General features: G+C 30.9%; 1 non-coding gene across 1 annotated transcript; it reads left to right on the top strand.

Moving 5' to 3' along the window:
* Positions 1-4346: 4346 nt before the first annotated feature.
* On the top strand, positions 4347-4420 carry TRNAI-AAU (transfer RNA isoleucine (anticodon AAU)). Its single transcript has one exon. It is a non-coding gene; the product is annotated as a tRNA-Ile (tRNA).
* The last annotated feature ends 2676 nt before the right edge of the window (positions 4421-7096 follow it).

Below are 7096 nucleotides of genomic sequence, written 5' to 3'. Positions count from 1 at the left end.
GATCGATCACCTGTGTGTCAATAAAATAATTAAAGTGGAGATAGAGTATTTATAGAGGCGGAGGATGATAAAAATAAAACCTTGGAATCCATGGAAATACGATGGTTATTTGTTTGAGATGAAAATCGACAAGGCCGAAAATCTACATGAAGGAATATTATTTGTTTGTTTTTTTTTTATATAATTGATTCCTTAGTATTAACCGTGCAACAAGTAGAACTTTAATTATAAAAAATTATCTTCTAACTAAGTTCTTTCTAATGAATTATCGAAACATAAAGAAAAAAAATCCTCAACGATTATCATCATTTTAAATATGACAAAGTGGACGTATCGTAAAAGGGAATTGAAGTTGATATATATTTTAGGAAATCGTACTCTTAGAATCCAGTGTTATGTAACTATGTTATACGATTGATATTGAAATCAATTAATGATCCTATATCTAATTATACTACAAATTTATAGTATTTTATACTATTAAAAGTTGAGTTTTAATATACAATATACAAAAGATAAACTCGAAAAGATGAATCTAGAATTTTTTTTTTTTAGTTATTAATTAGACCTGAATGAGTTGGTCCTTTCAAAGAACATGAACTCATATAGGATTGCTTAGCTGTGAACATGATCTTCTTTTTGACCTCATGCTACGCAAACCAAGCATAATGCAGGAGTCAAGGGGGGAGCTGGGTCCAAGGAACAGTGCCTCAAGAAGAAAAATTTTGGGGTTACTTCCTATATCCGATTCGGCATCAAAAGTAATGTGTCGTGGTCCATATTTGTTAGACTACATGGTGCGAGCAACGCCCGAATGCGTTATTGTGATATAACACGGAAAAACGCCAGTATGACGCCCGGAACAACGCCCCCGAATGCGTTATTGTGACGTAACACGGAAAAACGCCAGTATGACGCCCGGAACAACGCCTCGGCCCGACGTTATTAGGTGTTACGTTGGTGCGTGTTTTCGTGGCACCAGGTTCCTCTCTGTTTTTCTTCCTCATGACGGCGTTTTCTTGGCGGAACACCACCACTCTTTTCCCGTTTTCATGGCATTTTTCCTGCTTAGGTCTCAAAAAAACACAAATAGGCATTGCCCACACCTTACACTCTTAGGGCGTGTTCGGCAAACTAACTGGTAGCGGGTAGTGGGTAGCGGTTAACGGGTAGCATTTGACTTTGGAGCGTTTTGTTGAAAGCTATTCCATTTAGCTTTTGATTTTGGAGCATTTTGTTTAGGCAAAAAGCTAAACGCTGTCGTCGAACAATGTTTTTTCTTTTTTACTAGCGTTTTCTTAAAAGCTAGAACTCAAAAGCTCTCAAACGCTACGTGCCGAACACGCCCTTAGAATGTTTTCAGTTTGGCCTTATAGGCAAAATATGTAATTTGAATGCTCTCTCTCTCTCTCTCTCTCTCTCTCTCTCTCTCTCTCTCTCTCTCTCTCTCTCTCTCTCTCTCCCCCTAGACGTAGCTCGATTTCTTAGATATATTATGTTCTGCTTTATTATTTCTTAGATATATTATGTTCTTGTTTTGATTGTTTTATTATTTTGTACGTATGTGTGTGCAAAATAGTTTATCGGTTGGTGAAGTGTTAAACCCAAACAAGAAATGCATGGATATCAGAATACGAGAAATGTAGTAGCCTAGGACATTATTCCTCTATCTTATTGGAATGTGTCTTGCTTATGTTATTTACTTGATTCTCCTTCCTTATTGTTCCCTTTCATTCCCTTCACCTTATTCCTCTTTTTTGTTACCTATAGTTGGGTTTTTCCTTTATCACCATTGTATGTACCTTCCTAATGTTATATTCTCGGTATCATATCGATTTTCATGCATATGTTTTTTACTTGCATACGCTTACCTTTGTCATGTTAATTGTCCCATTAGGTTTACATATTTCTTTTGACGGAGGTCATATTTGATATCAGCTACTCTATCCAAATATCCTCGTTGATATGTTGAAATTCCTCTATAGAAGTAGTCGTCTACCCTTAAGTGGAGACAAAACTGCCAACCTCTACCTCCCCATCTCACCCTCACATGATTGTGGGGTTAATGATAGTTTGAAAAGAAATTACTTGCAAATAGTTTGAAGGATTTCCACATCTTTTCTTTTGGGTATTTTATGTTATATGAAACATACAAACAAGTAACTAATTAACGGATGCTAGCTTAAAAGGGAAAGTATCTAAAGTAATAAAAAATGATTACTATATTTGTAATGCAACTACATATATTTAAAAATAATAATAAATAGTAGTATTTTAAAAGTCTTTTTCATTAATAAATAGTATATTATGTTGTATGTATATCCGAATGATGGCCGATTAAATACTGCTATGAGAAGAATATCGAAATTGCTAAAATCAGGATGATGTATGGTTATGTAGTAAGACATTGTTGGATGTCATTTGGAGTGGAGCAATGTTTGTTGGGAACGATATCTATTGAAGGAAGACTGTGGTGGCATTGATATAGTACAAGGAGGAGAGTACACCAACAAGGAAACATGAAGTTAGCTTGAAGTTAGACACGAAAAATCTACCCTTTCCAAGGATATAACATTTTTATAGAATGTTTGTTGAGACTTAGAGTCAAGGTCGGAAGGTAGTCTACGTCCTTGTTCCTTTATCTTCTACATGCTTTTCATTAAGGGTTTACTCCCCCTAAAATTTAAAACTGATAATTGTTTGAGTTCACTTGTATGTGTCACCATTATGGATAATGGATGCCTGACCACATACCTACCTTCTCATTACCTCATCGATTGGGATTGGGACATCAGGACATGGTGTTCTTGATGTTGTCTTTCATTATCTACCTAAACAATGTTCAATACAGGAAAACTGGAATTTATAAATGATAAAATCAATAAGTCATGGCATTTTTTAGATGGTTGGAAAGAATTATTTGGATTGCTTACTTTCTATTAAATTGAAAAGGACGGCAAAAATTATAATGTAAAAAACAATATTATAGAGTTTAATAAAACAAAATATTTTCACAAATGCCAAAATGAAGATGAATACAAATTTTCTAAAGCATGTGTAGATTATATTCCATTTTTGAGATTTTATGAACGTTGCCGAAACTTTATATCCGGTTAGTATAACCTAATAATGAAAATCTTTTTTTTTTTAAATGTCATGTTGTCATTGAATTTGACACATGTTATTTTTCATATTTTTTGAATTATTTTTTTCCACTTATCATTTCTTATATTTTTCATTTTCTTCAATTTAAAATCCAAAGAGTTTATATATGTAAGATAGATCATTCTAATTTGGTTACTAATTTAGTTTTTTATATATTTTATTTTAAACATCAAACCATACTTACTAATTTGGTTACCAAATTAATTTATCAATTTTTTACTAAAGCACTATTCTTTCACCGGTGGTCTGTGGTGTCTTTGGAGTGTCGATCAGCAATAAGAGTTGTCAAACAAGGAGGTTGATAAGAAATAGCCAACTGTCAACCAAATGATTTTGACGACGGACCGGAAGATTTTGACGGCAGTGTCTTCAATTGAGTTTAGAGAACATAGAGGGAGAGAAAGATATATCAGGTATAAAAAAAATAGAGAGTGATAGAAAGATATATCAGGTTTAGGGTCTTAGGTGGGTGGGATGGAAATAGGATAAGATGGAGTGGTTAGGGTTATAGGTGGAGACCATTTTATCTTGGTCGATTAGTTATAGATGTTATCGGGTAGAATCCACGTAACTCCCACTTTGACCGTATTTGACTAACACCGATTATCTTGGCCGGTTAGCTATACATGTTATTGGGTAGAGGCCGCCTAGCATCTAGGCATCGATTAATCGGCTGCCTAAACCGTTTTTCTACAAAATTGATAAAAAGTTATAAATTATAAATAAATGATAAGTAAATCAAATAAGGAATTAGTAACAACCGACTACATATCTGATAGGGACGAGTGATAAGAAAAACACTATATCAACGATTGGAATAATAATAATAATAATAATAAACTCACAAATTGAACCAAACCATATAAATTATTCGTGTTATTTACTGTACTTTTAAAAAGACGTTCATAAGTTTTTGTGATGCATGATAGATCTTGTGAATAATCCAACTGCTATAACCTATTTGACGCATAATGAATTTGATGGAATGAGAGTCCTCTAATCGTTTAGAAGATATCAAAAGTTTGACTTAAAAGTAGAACTATACAAGCATTATAATTGATTTACCATTTTGTTTTGGACCTCCATCACTCGTAGCATGCCTTTTGAACATCAACCACATACAAATCAATTAGAGAAACCATATGCGGTTAAAATTCAATCATGATCAAATTAGGCAAAATGGCCTATTAGCTCAGCTGGTTAGAGCGTCGTGCTAATAACGCGAAGGTCGCAGGTTCGAGACCTGCATGGGCCATATTTTTTTTCTTGGTAACAGTTTACATTGTTCACCCCTCTTTGTTGTCTGATATCCTTGTTCGACCCTCAAATTACTCAAGATTAAACAAAAGCCCCATTTTGTGATATGAATTTAATTTTATTTTCTTCTTTTTGAATTATTTGAAGAAGTTTATAAGCAACCAAATTGCAATGGAAATAACGTACTTAGTTTCTTTATCAATAGAGGTAATATATTTTTATGTTTACTTATATTTTTTAACAATAAAAGCAATATAAAACACATAATAACATCCTACTTGCATGTTTTACAAATAATAACAATTACTATACTTACAAATAATAGTAACACATTAGTTTTTGCAATAACAATAATATATATAAGAAATAAAGAGCACCGCCATATTCACAACAAAATATAAAAACATCACTACTATAGTATTATATATTAAAAAGTAAATTAAATGACTATTATTTGTGAAGATGAACGAAGTTAATATAAAAAATGAAACCAATACCAATTTGAGTTAATCCTTATCTCTTATATTTATCTTATTTTAGAAGTTATATCTTGTATTTAGTCACCAACTACTTTTAATTAGGACAATGACGTTTTCTTGATTTTGTCATGGTATGAGAGCAAGGTTCGCTTGACAATTAAGAGCTTGCACGAAGGGCATCATGGAAGGAAAAGCGACGTACGTGTTTGACATCATTAAAAATAAACTCGGTAATAACTCGATTAATGTATGTTTAGAATTTTTATGAGTTGTTTGAGTTGAGCTTTTAATAAACTTTTATAAAATTTGGAAATTAATTCTTATACAAACAAAGATTAGTGTTGATAAGTTTAGAGTATTTTATATCTAGCTAAACATGCATCATATTACGAGACAAGGTGAGGAGTTTTTTTTTCAAAGTTTGCGGTTTCTAGTATATATCAACTATAAAGAAAATCATTTTGTTTGACTATACTCATTTGAAACTATGATAACACTAATATTTATAAATAATACTATAATTAATTATTTGTATTATTGCCTTGTATTAAATAAATTCTCAGTTTATACGGTTGATAAACTTAAAGATATCATCTTAAAAATAGTAATCTATCATGTTAATTGAATGTTATCGAGAACCGAAATGAAGTTTTTTTTTTTTTTTTTTTTTTTTGGTTAACCGAAAGTTAAATTTTTAAAACTATATTATCAAACATAAATTATTAATAAAATCAATGTTTATTTTTCAATTTTACTTTAATACGTTAAAACTATTTTGGCATATATTTATATAAACCTCTTATTAGATTAACTAGATTATGACCCGCGTTAAACGCGGGGAACACATAAGTAAAATGCAAATTTATATAGATATTACAAAATAATTATAAAAAAAGTAGGGTTATTGGTATTATTTAAATGTGTAGAAATTACACTAAAATAGGTAAATATATATAACGTTAAAGGACCTCTTTATAGACAACATTTTTTGTTTTATTAGTTCAATGACCTTGTTTGTCGCATATAAGTACCTTCAAACATTTTTTACTTGTGACACGGAAAACAACTATATATAGCCAACCATGCGTGAAAATGGGTCTACACAAGTATAATCCAACATTTAACAATGTACTTTCAAAATACATTGTTATTTTATGGCTATATTACGAAATATAACTATTTATTTCAAAAAATAGCAACTTATTTATGTTCCTTCAAAATGAACCACATAAAACCCCCCACAATATTAAATATAAAGAAACTATAACCAATAAATTTACAATGAAGCTAATCATCTCCCTCCACTTCATCTCTAATATCAGATCTTTTTTTCCTTAATATAAGTTATTGTCACTATCATCGACAATGTTAAGATTCATTGATGGCTTCTTTTTTATTTTAGAGATAATATGACAGAAATCATTTATCAGGTCCATAATTTATGTTTATATCTTCATTTTTTTTGTTGATTTTGACATGCCTTCTTCGGTTTACCACCATTTTTTTTCAGGCTCCTTTTTTTATGAAATAACATTTTTTTGCGAAATTCTTTCTACGGTTTTGAGTATGTGCAGGTATGTTGATTTTTTTTTGAAGTAAAGAAAGTAGGGTTTTTGTTCGATGTTGGTTCCTAGGTTTGGTTTTTATTTTTTGTGATTTCTCATAATCCATTGCGTTTTATTTTCTATCTTTATCTACAATATTTATGTATAGAACACTTTATCCATATAGTCATTCACTATAGAGTTTAATGAAGGAAAAAAGAAACACCCATTTAGTTTTATTTACTTTGCAAATTATCGGGCCTCCATGCAAAGCTTACAACATAATGAAAAAAAAAAACCCTTATGAGGTAAATGCCAATTACGATTCTACCTCTTTTCCTCTTGTAACAATTATCTCACTTCAAAACATCTACTTTTGTGTTTCAGCATATTATTGATAGCATGAAAGATCTAAGCATTGTTGCATTTTGGTTAATCACAACACCTCAAATTATGGGAGGATTTAAATATGGTGATGAGATCAAACATAAAATATGGTGGTAATATAAGGTTCTTCTATTTCTTATTTATTTATTTACTTATTTTTTTAATTCAACTTTATTACGAAATTAAAAAGCTTCTTTTGTTGATATTAGTGTTTCTTATTTAGAAAAATATACGATATGATCAACTTCGTGATGCTATAGCAAT

The sequence above is a fragment of the Lactuca sativa genome, chromosome 7 (genome assembly GCF_002870075.4).
Source record: "Lactuca sativa cultivar Salinas chromosome 7, Lsat_Salinas_v11, whole genome shotgun sequence".
Lineage (NCBI taxonomy): Eukaryota > Viridiplantae > Streptophyta > Magnoliopsida > Asterales > Asteraceae > Lactuca > Lactuca sativa.
Note: the sequence above shows the minus strand (reverse complement) of the source record. Positions and strands in the feature narration are given on the sequence as shown.